The sequence below is a fragment of the Lynx rufus genome, unplaced genomic scaffold (genome assembly GCF_022079265.1).
Source record: "Lynx rufus isolate CCGP_SWC_20201006 ecotype Redwood Valley unplaced genomic scaffold, mLynRuf1.p SCAF_7, whole genome shotgun sequence".
Classification (NCBI taxonomy): domain Eukaryota; kingdom Metazoa; phylum Chordata; class Mammalia; order Carnivora; family Felidae; genus Lynx; species Lynx rufus.
The window spans coordinates 31,939,025-31,955,326 of record NW_025814889.1 but is presented as its reverse complement, the minus strand read 5'-3'; the positions used below and the strand labels follow the sequence as shown (position 1 = coordinate 31,955,326).

The 16,302-nt window shown below is 39.2% G+C and overlaps 1 pseudogene; it reads right to left on the bottom strand.

Annotated features, from left to right (window-relative positions):
* Positions 1-8,162: 8,162 nt before the first annotated feature.
* Positions 8,163-15,167, bottom strand: LOC124501834 (52 kDa repressor of the inhibitor of the protein kinase-like; annotated as a pseudogene).
* Positions 15,168-16,302: the final 1,135 nt, after the last annotated feature.

Genomic DNA, 16,302 nt, shown 5'->3' with positions numbered 1-16,302 from the left:
TTCAACTTTCAGTTGTTCATTGCTGGTATATATGAAAGCAATTGACTTTTGCATATTAACCTTTTATATTGTCACTTTGCTATACTTGCTTATTAGTTCCAGGAAGGTTTTTGTTGTTGTTGTTGTTAATTCTTTTGAATTTTCTACATAGTGATCATATCTTCTATGAACAAAGATAGTTATTTCTTCCTTCTCAACCTGTAAACCATTTATTTCCTTTCCTTGTTTTATTGCATTAGCTTAGGACTTCAAGTATGGTGCTGAAAGGCAGTGGTGAGAGAAGACATCCTTGCCTGGTTCCTGATCTTAGAAAGTTTCAAATTTCTCACCTTTAAGTACATTAGTTGTGGGTTTTTTGTAGATATTCCATATCAAGTTGAGGAAGTTCCTACTTTGGTGAGAATTTTTATCATGAATAGGGGTTGGATTTTGTCAAATGTGTTTTGGCATCTCTTGATGCAATCGTGTGGTTTTTTTTCTGCAGCCTGTTAATGTGGTGGGTTACATTAGTGATTTTCAAATATTGAATCAGCCTTGCCCACCCAGGACAAATCCACTTGGTCATAGTATATAATTCTTATTTATCATTGTTGGAGTCTATTTGCTACTATTTTGTTGAAGATTTTGCATCTATGTTCACACATATATCGATCTGTAGTTTGTTTGTTTTTTTCCTTGTAATGTCTTTTTCTGGTTTTGGTATTAGGGCAATCCTGGCCTCAAGGAATGAGTTAGAAAGTATTCCTCTTGCTTCTATCCTCTAAGAGATTGTAGAGAATTGGTATGATTTCTTCCTTAAATATTTGGTAGAATTCACCCGTGAACCCATATGAGCCTGGTGCTTTCTGTTTGAGAAGATTATTAATTATTGATTAGATTTTTTTGATACAGGCCTATTCAGAATATCTATTTCTTGAGTTTTGACAGCTCGTATCTTTTATTTTTTAATTTTTTTAAAGTTTATTTTATTTTATTTATTTTTATTTTCCACAGGGTATAGAATTCTTGGTTGTTGGTTTTTCCTCCCTACACTATAAATATCTCACTCCACTCTCTTCTTGCTTGCATGGTTTCTAAGCAGAAGTCAGATATAATGCTCATCTTTGCTCCTTTTTTCCCCTTTTTTTAAATGTTTATTTTATTTTAGAGAGAGAGAGAGAGAGAGAGAGAGAGAGAGAGCAAGGGAGGGGGCAGAGAGAGAAGAGACACAGAATCCAAAGTAGGCTCCAGGCTCTGAGCTGTCAGCACTGAACCGGATGCTTGACCAACTGAGCCACCCAGGTGCCCCATCATCTTTGCTCCTTTTTTTTTTTTAAATGTTTTATTTATTTTTGAGAGAGAGAGAGAGACAGAGTACAAGCAGGGGAATGGCAAAGAGAGAGGGAGACACAGACTCTGAAGCAGGATCCAGGCTCTGAGCTGTCAGCACAGAGCCCCACATGGGGCTCAAACTCGTGAACCACCTGAGCCAAAGTTGGACGCTTAACTGACTGAGCCACCCAGGCTCCTTTTTAAGTAAGGTGTATTTTTCCTGTGACTTTTTTCAACATTGCTTATCTTTGCTTTTCTGTACTTCGAATATGATATGCCTATGAATAGTTTGTTGTTGTTGTTGCTGCTGTTGTTGTTTTAGCCTTTATCTTGCTTGGTTCTTTGAGCTTCTGGGTCTGTGGTGTGGTGTCTGAAATTAATTTGGGGAAAATTTCCAGTCAGTATTGCTTCAGATATTGCTGCTATTCCTTTGACTCTTTCTCTTCCTTGTGGTGTTCCTGTTACAAGTATGTTATACCTTTTGTAATTGTCCCACGGTTCTTGGATATTCTGCTCTGGCTCCCCCCCCCCCCCAGTCTTTTTTTCTCTTTACTTTTCAGTTTTGGGAGTTTCTGTTGTCATTTCCTTAGAAATTCTTTCCTTAGCCATGTCCAGTCTACTAATAAATCCATCAAAGGCATTTTTTTCTTTCTGTTACAGTATTTTTCATGTGTAACATTCTTTTATCCTTTCTTGGAATTTCCATCTCTCAGGGTGCCTGGCTGGCTTAGTGGATGGAGCGTGCAACTCTTGATCTTGGGGTTCTGAGCTCAAGCCCCATGTTGGGTGTAGAGATTACTTAAAAATAAAATCTTAAAAACTAATTTCCATTTCTCTGTGCTTACATTATCTCTCTGTTTTTGCATGTTGTCTACCTTTACTATTTTGGCCCTTAAATATTAATCAAAGTTTAAAAGAATTCTTGGTCTAATACTTCCCAACATTTCGGTTTATGGTTCTGATGCTTGTTCAATCTCTTCAAACTGTATTTTTGCCTTTAGTATCCCCTTCAAATAGAGAGTTCAGCCCCACCTCATATCCTTCCAGACTTGAATGCATCAAATGTAATGAGTTGCCTGTTGAGGACCATGGGCCTGACTTCATATAAGCATGCCAAATATTGTGATTCAGTTACAATCTCAGGTTCTCTCACTTTTTCAGCTGGGTGTTAACCTATCACCTTCTCAACTTTGTAAATCAATTACTTTATTCTGCCTCCCAGCTATTTACCTGACATTACTCAACTCAATCAGGAACTTATAAGGTAGACAAAAGGCCACAGTCATGCCTGAACTGTTTTGTTTTGTTTTGTTTTGTTTTTTTAATTAGTCGCTTTGGTCTTAATTCTGGGAATCAACACTTGGCATCTTTTTCTATCACAAATGAGAGCAGGAGCCCCATCATCTTCCTTCCATACCTGCATCTTCAAAGGAGCCTCTCCCTTGGCTTCCCACTGAATTCAGACCAAATCCACTCCCATCTTTCCACTGCCTAGAGACACTGGACGCAGGCTGATTATCCCAGCAGAAATGAGTGCTCTCTGCTATGTGAAAGCTATGAGCTGCTCCCCTCAATGGGCTGTTTAGTCCATTCTTCACTTGGCAGTTGTAGAACTAGACAAACCAGGAAATTTTGAATATGTAAGCAGAACCCATACAGGGAATAGCTTTGCAAAAGTCCTAGGGTGAGGTGAAATGAGTCTCTTCTGGAAAGGGCTGTTCTGTATGCTATTGTTACTCACAGTATGTCATCCTTCAAGGTAAGCCTTAGAAAGTAAATAAATTCCATTCAAATCAAATCAACAAATTCTTGCTAAACCACAAGTAGGAAACAAGAATCCTGACTAAGATTTATCTTGCTGCTAAGGATTTCCCACCCACCATCTGCTGGAGGGAGGATCTCTGTGACTGAGTCTCCATTAGGGCTCTTGTTCCATTCTGTTCTATTCATTCACTGTCACTGAGAAATATTGTTAGTTCTACACAAAAGGATCCTCTCTATATGGCTTACAAATAGAACAATAAATGTGTCTGCTTGTGTCCAGCTTGAGAGAGTTTTAAACCAACAGCCCTCCCACAGGGTAATCAAGAGACGCATGCTAAGTTTCTCCTTTAACAAATTATCTGAAGGTAATGTAAAGCCTCTTCTGTCATCTTTTCTTCTCCATAACCTACCCAAGGATGGCGTATGTCATTTAGATTGTAAAAGATAATTACACTTGTAGAACATGAGGAATGGGGCTGCCTTCTGCATTGTGACTCATAGCCTTTCCTGCAGGTGACTTGCAGGTGTGTCCCTCAGAGTGAAGGGAGGAAGTAAGCATGTCAATGATATGCTACTGAGGCTGCATGTCCGCCTCTGCCTTGACCAACCCACCAAGACTTATTCTGTGTTCCTGATCCTTGTAAGCTGTATGCTTTAGAGCACCATACCCTGAAAAGCCCACTTTGTCCTTAACCGCTAAGGAAAATTAGCTAACTCAAGGCAACCACAGGCCACACTTTAGTGGCATGATGCCTTTGTACATCCTGAAATCCTCATTTAAAGTCAGGTGTGGGAGGAATACCTTGAGTCCTTTGGCATTGTCCTTTCAATACTCTATTCAAATGGTTCTCAACTCTGGCTGTACAAGGTAAAGATCCAGTACACATGGGAGTCACTACAGGCAAAATGCCCTCCAAGGAAATAAATTATGTAAGTGCAAAAACTGCAAACGTATGTTCAGTAAGTGACAATAGAAATAACCCAGAGATCCACAACCAAAAGTATTGCAGAAACCCTAACCTCCAACTCTCTTCTCCATTTATCTAATTTTTCCCCATTTGTCAAGAAAACATACAGGTGTAGAACATAATATGCCCCAAATTATTTCTTCACACTATTATCTTCATTATCATATATCTCCAGTCTACTAATATTCTCAGTATATATCTAGTCCTTCAATTGTTAAGACTTTTATTGTGGACCATTCCCAAGCATATCATAGCATTCTTAAAAGTAGAAACACTCTTCTCTCAACATCCACTTTAAGAAAGTACAAATGCTTTTTTTTTTAAGTAGGGTTCGTGCTAGGTGTGAAGCCCAATGTGGGGCTTGAACTCACAACCATGAGAGCAAGACCTGAGCTGGTATCAAGAGTCAGATGCTTAACTGATGGAGTCACCCAGGTACCCCTAAAAATGCTTTTTAAATGATATATCTTACTTCTTTCCTTCCATCCCACTCTGCTCCTTTCCCCTCCTCCTCTCCTCTCTTTTCCTTTCCTTCTTCCCTCTTCACTGTTCTTATCCTTTAGAATGCTAGTAATACTTTCTTATGTTCTATTTCTACATATTTTCTCAAGTCATGTTTGGGTCACGGTACTTGAGAACTCTTTCCAGAAAAGACTGGTTCAGAGAAGTCCAAGGTCAGTAGTGTTTCCTCAATATGGTTTGTAGAGAATCTAAAGGGAAGTCAATACCAGGATAATCCAAACTTTTAGAGTCCTGGTCCCAATATTAATCAGTGAAATTCTCAACTTGTAATGGATTCACCCTGACTTTCTTCAAGTTTTAGGTTTGATGCTCATGCTATTCATTATTTAACACACCAAGCCTTTCAGGAATCCCAAAGAATTTACAAAAAAATTTTTTTTTAGTTTTATATATTTATTTTGAGAGAGAGAGAGAGTAAGTGTGCAAGTGGGGGAGAGGTAGAGAGAAAGAGAGGGAGAGAGAGAGAATCCCAAGCAGGCTCTATACTGTCAGTGTGGAGTGCCATGTGGGGCTCAAACTCACAAACTGCGAGATCATGACCTGAACTGAAGTTGGACGCTTAACTGACTGAGCCACCCAGGTGTCCCCCAAAGATTTTTAAATTTAACTGTTAGATTCTAAGGTAATTCAGGGATCTCAAAAGTTCCTTCAGTTATCTTTAGTTGGGATTTGGGTGTAGCAGAGGGAAATCAAGCCCTGATGACAGGCCCTGCCTGGTGATGAGAACTGGAGAGTGATTTTAAACCCTGGAAAACCATCTGATTGAGCTCAGGTGGGCCTCAGGCACATTTTTCTGAAGTTTTGTAGGTAGTCCTCATGCTTAGCCAGTGTTTAGAAACTTTATTTTAGGAAAAACTTGTATCTTTTAGGGTTTGCCAACTGGATGCTTTCTCAGCCTCGTCCCTGATCCAGGTCCTAGACTTGAAACACTATGACAATTCCAAGAGGGAAGAGGGCAGTGGGAATGATGGAATGGTTTCAGTCCACCCTGGAATGGGGCTATGGCAGGAGCAGGGTCATTGTTGCAGGAGGTAGACTCTTACACGTAAGATTTGCTCTGCTTTGACCTAAAATAAAACCCATGATTCAAGATTCTCTTCCCTCTAAGGTCTTGTCGAACAGACTCTGAGAGGAGTTAGCAGGAATTAGTTCATCAGTTGCTTGGTTGTGATAAGAAGAATCAGGTAACATGATACCACTACAGAATAAGTTGTGCTTTGGGAGCAGGAGGGCCCAGAAAAGAACAGAAAAAGGCATTGGAAGTGGAAATAGACAAAGGACAAACTGGATCAAATTCTCAGTCTGACAGGGAGACTGTGCTTTCTCTGACCCTACTGCTCTTGTTTTCTTTCTGAGATATTAGTAGAAGACCATCCTAGGGGTGAGGAGAGCGACTGAATTTCCATAGCGATGTGCTATCTCAGGGCCCCCCTTTCCAAACTGCTGGTTGGTTATGTTTGAAACGTCTAGGAGACCCATTTTTTTTTTCTACTTTGAGAAATTAGGCTGAAAATACAATCCCACCCTGGGAAGGGTACCAGAAGTTAAAGTCATGATTTTTAAAAAGGCCTGAGTTTAAATCTAGGGCAGTGGTGGGCAAACCAGTCCATGGGCCAAAGCCCACCTGTTGCCAGTTTTTGTGTGGTCCAGTTTTTGAGTGGTTTTTAGATTTCTAAATGATGGGAAAAGAAATCAGAAGAATAGTATCTTGTGATGTGAACATCATGAAATTCTTTTCAGTGCCCATAAATAAAGCTTTATTGAAACATGGCCATACTCATTTGTTTACATGTTGTGTACTTCAATGGCAGTTGAGTAGTTATGACAGGGATTGTATGATGTCCTCTATCGCTGTGCGGAACTGCTCAGTGACACAAGCAGTGTCACAATTTTTAATTCAACAGCATTTTGAGTGTTGTACATATTGCCATAGCATGACATTTTATATATATTTTTTAAATTCACATTTTATTTAGATTGAAATAAACTATACAAAATCAATTTTCTTCACCAAAAATAACGGCAATATTTTCTGTATTATTTCTAGATAAACCACAAAGCACTTATTTTTGTAAGTTTTCCAGTTTTGTTTATAAGATGAGATGAAGCAGTACATACAGCCATGGAAAAAGAGGAAAACAGACAAATCAGTTGTTGGTGTCCATGGCCTCTGATCCTGTCTTGACCATGAAACAGAGGTGTTCGACATATACCTGCTAAAAAGCTTATGAAGATGGAGGCTCAACAGAAGAGTCTAAACAGCAACAAACTGATGCACAACAATGGCAGGCTTGCCCATTTACACTTTTAACTGTAACTTGTTCCTCTAAATTCATTTGATAAAGACAAAATCTACACTGAAATCCTTGCTTGGCAAACTCACATGTTTCTCTCTCACTGTCTGGTAACTCCCTTAACTGTCCATTACAGGATTTTTTGGTAATGTTTATTTCATTATTTTGAGTGAGAGAGAGAATGTGTCTGAGTGGGGGAGGGGCAGAGAGAGAGAGAGGGAGAGAGAATCCCGAGTCAGGCTGTGTGCTGTCAGCATGGAGCCGGACTCGGGATTGGATCCCATGAACTGTGAGATCATGACCTGAGCCAAAATCAAGAGTCAGGACAGACACCCAACCAATTGAGCCACGCAGGTGCCCCACAGATCTTTAACATACTTAACATTCCTACTATTCAAAGGTCACTTGTGAATTTCATTATAACATTTTATAAAATGTATTCCTTCCTCCCACACCTCTTCAAAATCTATTTCTTCTAAGAAGTGATAACTCAATACCCAACAATTGGATCCAGTGATAATAAATGTTATGTCTAAAATGACTTAACTAAAAGAATTTCAAAGTGCCATTAGCAGAGATCCTATAGAAGTGTAATATGGCACTTTCAATGCTATCTTCTGGAATAACAGTTATATCTCCAAAACATGAGAGTTCAATCAGGGGCCATTTAAATAGGCAGATTATCAATGGCTAACATACTCCATGAGAAGTCAATAGGTCAGGATATTCAGTGAGTGGGGCACCTGGGTGACTCAGTCAGTTGAGTGTGGTCTCTTGATTTTGGCTCAGGTCATGATCTCACAGTTTGTGGGTTCAAGCCCTGTATTGGGCTCTGCACTGACAGTGCAGAGCCTGCTTGGGATTCTCTCTCTCCCTCTCTCTGCCCCTCTCCTGTTTGCATTCTCTCTCTGTGTCTCTGAAAATAAACATTAAAAAAATATTTTCAAACAAGATATTAGTGATTAAATGGTCTATATACACCGGACAGCTTTTCCATAAGATGTTTTCACATTTTTTACAGATTTTTCCAAATAACAAGCATAAGAGAAAGCTTACTTTATTTTTTTTAACTTTTTTAAATGTTAATTAATTTTTGAAACAGAGATAGACAGAGCGTGAGTGGGGGACTGGCAGAGAGCGGAGACACAGAATCTGAAGCAGGTTCCAGGCTCTGAGCTGTCAGCACAGAGTCTGGCCCGGGGCTCGAACTCACAAACCGCAAAATCATGACCTGAGTTGAAGTCAGAAGCTTAACTGAATAAGCCACTCAGGTACCCAAGATAAAGCTCACTTTAGAGGTCTCTTAGGTATTTTCAATGGTTTCTGAGTTATCTGTAGGAAGCTCTTAGTTGTAGAGTTTGATATATGTGTCTACAATTAAATCAGGATCATGTTTTATATCAAAATTTAGGTTCAGTAAAGCCAAGTTACTTGACCTTTGGTCTGTCAAAGTGTTCCTCAGGTATGCTTTGAGGCAATTTTACCCATGTTCATAGCATTCATTCTCAACCTTCATCACAGGAAGAATACATAGGACTTTCAGCAATGCATAAACACTAGGAAAAACTTGATGTCTTGCAGGTGCAGGGTTTCATAAATGGTGAATGGAAGCTCTATGTCTTTCCCTCTGTGTTTCCACTTGATTCTCCAATAATGCAGCTCAGGTGAGAGTGTGTCATGATTAGGCAAGTCACTTCTGTACATGTCAGCATGGTGCCCCCCCCCTCCCAGTGTATTAAATTTGAGCTGTCCCATGACAGAGGGTACCAGAGATAAGCATTTAAGAGCTCTGAGGTGCTGTTCTGAAAATGTATCTTTCAGTTCCTGAATAATGAGTTCCACTGTTGGGACATTAGAGTTTCTTTATAATAACTCTCAGAAGTTAGCTGGGATTCCAGGTTACCTCGCTGGGCTCTGTGGAATTCTCCAGGGAGTTTCAGCTGAATATCAAATTTGGTTGCCAAATTTATAGCTTTTTCAAGCCGAAATTCATGATAAACTTCAATATTTTCCATCATTTCATTTAATGAATGCAGCACTGCAGTCAAGTTACTGGCTACAAAGAAGACATCAGAAGTTTTCCCCTGGAGATTTTTCCCAAAGGCTCTTGTAAAAGATAGAATATTTTTAGGAACAACAATGGTAAGAATGAAATCAAAAGCTGTTCTCAGCTATATAGTTACCAGCTATATAGTTATTCCACCCAAGGTGTGTATCACTATACCATCTAAACATAAAACACGTGTTTGCAGGAGGTCCACTAAAATTTCACAAGCATCATGCCTGCCTGTCCACTGGGAATGACAAATTTCCTTCAGTTCAAGCTCTAAAAGCAGTTGTGGAGATCAATGGAAGAAAGAACAAACTTCCTCTATTGTTCCTAATACAGCAGGTACTCTCACAACAGGCACTGATTTTGCCAACCAAATATTTAAGGCACAGGAAGAGCAAAGTGTATAGACAGCTTGGGGATATTTCTCTAAAAGTGTAGAAGCAACAACTTTCATTTTGGAAGCAAATCCACTGGACACAATGTAAGCCTGGCCATGATAATACTCCAGCTTAATCCCCACTTCTCCATTATCAACAGTATGAAATTTCAAAATTTCTGCATCAACCTCATAAGGCAAGAAGCCTACAAATTCCTCTCTCAGGTTATGAGATTCATCAACAAACCTCACCAACACAGACAAATATTCTTCCCTGATATGGCCACTATGGCATCAGTGATCATGGAAAAGAGGAAGTGGCAGCCTCTCACTCCCCGAGGGTTTCCTCCCAAATGCAGCTCTCACAGATCTCTAGCATCTGCCTCTGCTATGTTTTCAAGCAGAACAATGTGTTAACTGCTATTGTCTCAATGCTTTCTATCAACTTCTTCACCAGAATTTATCCCACGCTCCAGCAGTGCTTGAACAAAGAGATCCTCTGGGAGTTCATCAGTTTCATGCCCTTCCAGAGGCATGTCTTGTTTTCCCATAAGAATAAAAATTTCAGGGGCACCTGAGTGGCTAAGTAGGTTAAGCATATGAGTCTTGCTTTCAGCTCAGGTCAAGATTTCACTGTTCATGAGTTTGGCCCCACTGTCAGTGCAGAGCTGCTTAAGATTCTCTCTCACTCCCTCTCTCCCTCTCTGCTCCTCCCCTGCTTGTTGTCTCTCTCTTTGTCTCTCTCTCAAAATAAATAAACTAGAAAATTTTTTTAAAGAATCAAAATTTCAAATAAAGATTTTAAGTATTCTTTTTTTTCTTTCTTTTCAAGAGTTGATGAAAAATGTCTTCATCCTGTTCTTCAGCCCCTTCTTCCGCACTGGGATTCTGAGCATTGCTGTCATTTATTTCTTTGTTTTTATTCCTCTTCAGAATTTTCATCGTTTTTTCTGTTTCAGTTTCTTGATTTTATCTTCACTTATTTCTTTTGTTAGTTTTTTGTGTCTACTATGTGGATTGTTTGAATGACTGGCAAGAACAAACAAATATTGTTGGTATTGCATTATCTCCAAGAACTGTCCCATAAGGACTAGTTCTACAGATCATAGAGGTCTCAAAATGTTTGGCACATAATTGATAATGTTTATTTAGTTGATCAGGTGTTTTATCTTCTAAGTCTGCTCTCCCAGAATTCTCCACCCACTTCTGACATCTGGTGGGACACCTTGGGAACCCAAAGAAGGACAGATCCTGAAGAAGGCCAGATCCAACTTCCTCGTGCAGCTGGGGGTAGCGTGGAAGTTCTAGAACATCAGCGCCCACACAGACCCACACACCCTCCCCTCCTCTCCTCCTCTGGGCAGCCTTTCTGCAGGTTGGGTCTGGGAGGGAAGTCAGGCTGGAGCACCAGGGGGAGGGGCCTATAATTTTTTATGACAAGTTCATGCACATCATGTCAAGACAAAAATGGGAGAAAAGTAAACTTCAAATATTACACGTGTAAGACATAATGGATTATGGATTATTTTGTCATCAATTGGATGACAAAGAACTGTGTTTTTTATTATGAAGTGATGTTATCACTGTGCTAAGCCTACAGTATCTGTCAGTATTACTTAGGACTAAGCAATCATAACAATATTCCCAACTTACAGGAAAGCACTTGTCAGAAAAAGTGGAAAGTAGAAGAAGGAATACTTCATTAAGGTATAATTTTTTTCACTAATTTTTTTGAAATGAAGCTGCAACCGAAGTAAGTTTCCAAATAGTTCATTTGTTAGATAAAGCGAGTCATTGACCAGTGGTGTTAATTAAGTCATATTTGATTCCAAGCCAAAGAAATGTGTCCAGAGAAAATAAACTGGTTTAAGACTATTAACTTTGGGGGGGAAAGTGACTCAAAAGAGTTTAGGACATTGGAAGCAATATCAATAGTCCATTTAAAAAGAAGCCAAATGGGGGCGCCTGGGTGGCGCAGTCGGTTAAGCGTCCGACTTCAGCCAGGTCACGATCTCGCGGTTCGGGAGTTCGAGCCCCGCGTCAGGCTCTGGGCTGATGGCTCAGAGCCTGGAGCCTGTTTCCGATTCTGTGTCTCCCTCTCTCTCTGCCCCTCCCCCATTCATGCTCTGTCTCTCTCTGTCCCAAAAATAAATAAACGTTGAAAAAAAAAAAATTAAAAAAAAAAAATAAAAAAAATAAAAAGAAGCCAAATGATTTCAAAGGGTTTTCCTTGGCTTTTGATAAGTCAACATACTGTTCAGTTGTTTTTTCAAGGACTAATGACAGATCCAAAGTCACTGAGTTTCACCTATGAATGGTCTGTATGAAACAATTATAATTGAGAATATTTTTGAAAACAGTGAGAAAACACTAATCTAGTACAACCTGAAGTAGAATCTGCTAAGATGTGCTATAACTGATGGTGATAAAAATATATGTGGAGAAGAAAAGCTCTTAGTTGGATGAATTTACAGATTTTGAAAATTTAAGGTGTTTAAAGACTACATTATATTCATTGTATTATTTATCAGCAGGTACTTCTTTTTTAATGTTTATTTATTTTGAGAGAGGGACAGCATGTGTGCAAGTTGGGGAGGAGCAGAGAGAGAGGGAGAAAGAATCCCAAGTGGGCTCTGCACTGAGATCATGACCCGAACCCAAATCAAGATTCGGTTGCTTAGCTGACTGAGCCATCCAGATGCCCTTATCAGCAGGTACTTCTGAGGAGCATATTTGATATCATGTCTTATGGAATTGGCAGTGTCAATAGTGAAATTCTACTCTCATGGACTTAATATCTTCAGCACCATAAATTTTGTCATAGATAGAAGTAAATCCTTAATTGTCCTACCATACAGCAGTGTGACATTTTAGCACTGATGAAATTATATTGAGATTATATTCAGCCCAGGATCAAGATTGAAATTCCTCTGAATGAGGACTTTCTTCAATCACTGTTAATTAACAGTGAGTGAATTTGGAACTTAGCTTTTGCTGCAGATTTGATGTTTCTTAATGAATTGAACCTAAAACTATTAGGCAAAGCTGAGCTTACATACAAAACTTACACTTCAGTAAAGTCATTTTGATGACAACTAATGTTGTTTGAATCACAAGTAGTATCAAGCTGCTGTATTTACTTCCTATGTTGTCAAAAATTAAAACAAGAAGTTAAATCTCCACCCCACACGAATTTTCAGAGAATATATTTTCCAAGCTCAACCTACAGTTCCAGAAGTATTTTTTGGACCTTGCTTCACATGCAAAAGAAAAGTCAAATATTTCAAAATCCATCTAATTGTGCAAAATCCATCTAACTTCCACTTAACTTTCAATTGAACTGATTAATCTACAGTAACATACTAAAAGGTACATGTCAAGGAAAGAATATAATAGAATTCTATAAATGACTCAAGTAATATTTCCTATTGAAATCACATGCTTATGATTGGTATCACTATTCAGCAGTACCGATTTGTGTGACAAGACATTTTCTTATTATATAAGTACCTGCCTCAATTTTGTCTCTTAACCTATAAAACCTATGGATTTACTATCTGGCCTTTTAGAGAAAAAAGAAAAACCCCTGATCTAGAGGACTGTGGGTGTCTGAAAGATACAGGGAGACCTCATTGAAGGATTGCTTGCTAGAAAGTTTGGTTAAGTATGAAGTCTAATTATTCTGATTTAGCAAACAAAGCTTTGCCTGCGGTCATATTACTTTAATCAAAAATAGAGCTGGACCCAAAGCTATATCTTTCTGCTATAAACCTAACATGTAAGATTTAGTTTCAGCAAACAACACCAGCTGTCTCACATCAACGTTGCCAATTTGAATTTTTATTAGTTTTATAGTTTTGTTTGTATTTCATTTGTACATCTTGCTTTGGCTTCAGACATCAGTAAGACTTACTCTCTATGTGAACATAGGTGAGGGCCCCTTAACCCTCCCAAATGTATTTTCATTTCTTGAAAAGGAACACAATGAATGCACATGAATCTGTTTCTTCAGGAAGTGTTAAAAAAATTAAGTGAACTATTTTTCATTCAGAGATTGTGGACACAGGGTGCCTGGGTGGCTCAGTCAGTTGAGCATCTGATTTTGACTCCGGTCATGTTCTTGCAGTTCACGAGTTTGAGTCCCACGTCCAGCTCTGTGCTGGCAGTTCAGACCCTGGAGCCTGTTTCTGATTCTGTGTCTCCTCCCTCTCTCTCTGCCCCTCCCCTGCTCGTGCTCTGTCTCTCTCAAAAATGAATAAACATTAAAAAAAATTTAAAAATAAAAAGAGATTGCAGACATGATAGAGTGTCTAGAAGAGACTATGTCGGGCAGAATTGACCTTAACAAAAGTTAGGTCTTTCCTCTTCAAATGTATTGGTTCTCAAACCTAACATGCACAGAATAACCTGATGAGCTTGTTTAACATGCACTGTCCCAAACTTTTCTTCCAAGGCCCAGGAGTATTCACCTCTGTCACACATCTCAGAACACCCTGATTGATGACACACAGACCACCATATTTTGAGAAACATGCCTTCAGATTCTTGATTTCCACCGCTTCATTCTGCCCTTTACTTGAGAACCGATAGGATCCTTCATGAAGCAACCAGGTGATTTTTTCTACAAGAACTCCTTACCATAAGAGGTGAGATAGGAAGAAGGGATTAGCCCATTTCACCTTGGTATCTTATTGTTATTACAAATCCTAAACTACACTTGTTTATGGAACATTCTAGAATACAGCAAGTGCCTTGAGCTATTTTGTGACTAACTAGAAGTAACTAGGGCTTTAATATTCAACCACCAAATAAAGAAAATTTCAGGTAAAAAATAACATGTGACAGGAACACATTTCCTATCAATCTAGTTATTTTTTCAAAAAGCTTTAAACAACAATCTCAATAATCTTACATTTTAGTGATTTTCTGCAATTTCCACTGAAGGTTCAAACATACCTGAAAAGCCCTTGCTTCATTGCCTAAAAAAACAGATGAATAGATATTCATTTATATAAAAATCATTAGATAAAAATCATTAGTCCAGCACATACTTAATGGTTAATATAGAATCAGAACTACTGAATTGATGTCTCAGTGTAAAGGCATCAAAAACCTAGTGTCTCTAAACAAGCAAAATCACCTAAATTCGGGCCACTTCTTAAGCTAACATTGCTGAAGACTTTTACTGGATAAGTTTGTACAAGTTCCCCTGTCCCCACAACCCACTGCCCATTAAAACATAAGATACATTTATTAGAAACAAAAGCTTTTTCTAGGAAAGAAGAGATTTTTGGCACTGGAAAATTACGGATCAAGGCTCACCTGTTAGCAAAATGCTGCAAGGCGGTGAATTCCAGTCCTAATTCAGCTTCTGATGTTGATATGACTGAAGGGGCTTGGGTTCACTGCCCAGTTTCCTCACCCATGAACCTGGAATAACAACACACCCTCCTTTACAAAGGAACCATGTTGTGTAACACAAAAAAGTGACGACAGCCTTTTCCCAATTCAAGAGATGAAATTATAGCCCCATTGTGATATTCTTCACACATACTTCAACAACTCCCTGACATTTTAACTATTAATTACTTGTTTATTCTCAGTTTCAATACCTTTTATTCAGATCCCTTTGCATTCCTTAACCTTGCTTGTCTCCCTGGCTTTTGTATCTGTTGGTGAACCCCTCACCAACCTTTTGGCAAACATTACTCTTGACTCCCAGATCACCTATCTTTCCTAGCGACTCTGGGGGGTCCTCTCATGCTTCACACACAGCGCTCACCACCATGCCTCTGCCTGCTGCCTCTGGACACACCTGTCAGCCAGCCAGCTATCAATGGGCTGGCAGCAGTAGCTCTTGCATGGGATGGAGTGCACATCCCTCCCTGACTTTTACCCATTCCTCCCATGTGCAGCCCCGCACACACTGTAATAATGCCCCTTATGTGTCATAACTATGTCATTACCCCCCCTCAGGGCGTATGTCACTTCCTGACTTCTTTCAGATTCCTGGCATTCTGTACATGAGGCTGTTCAATATACCCCCCAAATGGTAATTAATTGTTAGACTTGTCATTCTTCAATGGTTTGGTTTGTAAATTTGGCTTAGAGAAAGATGAGATGAGAGGAAAAAGGATAGAACTCCAGGAATCCTATAGAAATCTGAAAACTCTAATATCCGCCTCAAGTATCCTAGATCTTAATATTCAACTCCCCAAGATTGTTCCCAGCTAAATGGATTCCCTCTTTCCTGAATCAATAAACATTTTGCCATCACATAGACACCATTAACTGAAAATGTTGTTTTAGTGTAGTGTTTGTACTTATTATATCATGATTTATATTTGAAAGGCATCTGTATGATTATTATATATGTAAATAGTAACATCGCACTAATGTGGCATTACAAGGAAGGCCTCCATTCCATGCAAGTGAAACTTCTGGATAAATGAAAATTGCCTCCTTAAAGACCAATCTTTTGATTGGTCTCAATGATAAATAAACATTAAAAAAATTTTTTTAAAAAAAGGAAGGAAATTCTGTCACATGATACAACAAGGATGAACCTTGAAGACATTGTGCTAAGCGAAATAAGCTAGACACAGAAAGACAACACTGTGACTCCACTTATATGAGTTACCTAGAGTGGTCAAATTCATAGAGATGGATTGGGGGGCTGGGGGACAGGGAAAACAGGGAATTGCTGAATGGGTCAGAGTTTCAGTTTTGCAAGATGAAAAGAGCTCTAGTGGGGCACCTGGGTGGCTTAGTTGGTTAGGCATCCTACTCTTGATTTCGGTTCAGGTCATGGTCTCACAGTTTGTGGGATTAAGCTCCGCGCCAGGTTCTGTGGTGACAGTGTGGAGCCTGCTTAGGATTCTCTCTCTCTCTGCCCCTCACCCTGCACACATGCGTGCATGCTCTCTCTCTCAAAATAAATATTTAAATAAAAGAAAAAAGAAGAGAATTCTAGAGATTTGTTGCACAGCAATGTGAATGCACTTGACACTACTC